Raw genomic sequence first — 1,190 nt, forward strand, 5'->3', positions numbered from 1 at the left:
CAGAAAACAAAATTATTCCTATAAGCTATCTGAGCTTATAGCTCAGATATAAGCTTCTACATAAGGTAGATAAGCTAGCTGCTTCTATAAGCATAGATACATGAGTGGTTTTCTAGAGAAAACCCCACTGCTCTTGCACAATAATCGATTCAATACTCTTGTCAAATTTTTAAGCTTCTGTGATTAAAAAGAAATGTCAACCAATCTAATAAGTAATAAATGAGAGCCCATGTGTATAGCTATTTTTTGCTTCTTGAGAGGTCAAGATAGTTTCAGAGGTAATCAAATGAGTCACACTGTTCCAGGACCACAGAATTTAGTAAACACACACCTGTGCACATGCACACACAACATACTCAATACTGGAGGATGTGCCATCCTAGAACTTATGAAGGCCCTCATAAAGGGGGTGTTGTAGTTAAGGAAAAAGGAAGTGCCACGTTACAGACTTGGAAAACCAAGTTTTAGCCTTGTTCTGCCATCAAGTAAGTGAGCAAGTCATTTCTCTTCTTTCAGCCTCAGAAACTTCACCTGTAAAATGAAGGAACTCAACAGGAATGAGCTCTATGGTCTCTTCAACCTCTTGCCTAATATCAAGAATTTCAATTCACAGCCTTCAAGTGTGAAATGAAAGGCAGCCTGTGTGCGCTGAAGCATTTACAAACAAACCAAACAAAAAAGTTCCTGGTGCTGAAATATTGAAGATCTCACATAAAAATCCAGTTTTCTCACTTCTCTTGAAACCCCAGAAAATCTGGCAACACAAGATCCAAATCCCCAGATGGCCACAGTCTGCTGTGGTTGAGCAGGTGCCGCCTCCCCTGTAACAGGACCTACCTTGTTTTCCAGTTTGCCACAGTCTCCACCCTCTGCCTCACACATGTGTCACCTGTCCGACTCTGAGTGACCACTGCCATACACATAGGAGGCATCCCCTCTATTTATTCACTCTATAGATATGTGAGCCATGCACTGAGCTAGATGCTGTAAAAGAAAAAAAAAATTAGACATGCCTAGTCAAGAAATAGGAACTCACTATCAGAAACAATAGATCTGAGAGTGGGATTTCAAGTCATGGTGGAAGAATTTATTTTAATTCTTCAAATATCAAAGGAAAGGGATCTATAATCTAGATCAATATTGTCAAAAACAAGAATGTGAATATTTGGTAAAAAATTCAAGCTTCTTAA

Source organism: Mesoplodon densirostris, chromosome 4, assembly GCF_025265405.1.
Source record: "Mesoplodon densirostris isolate mMesDen1 chromosome 4, mMesDen1 primary haplotype, whole genome shotgun sequence".
In the NCBI taxonomy this organism is placed as follows: domain Eukaryota; kingdom Metazoa; phylum Chordata; class Mammalia; order Artiodactyla; family Ziphiidae; genus Mesoplodon; species Mesoplodon densirostris.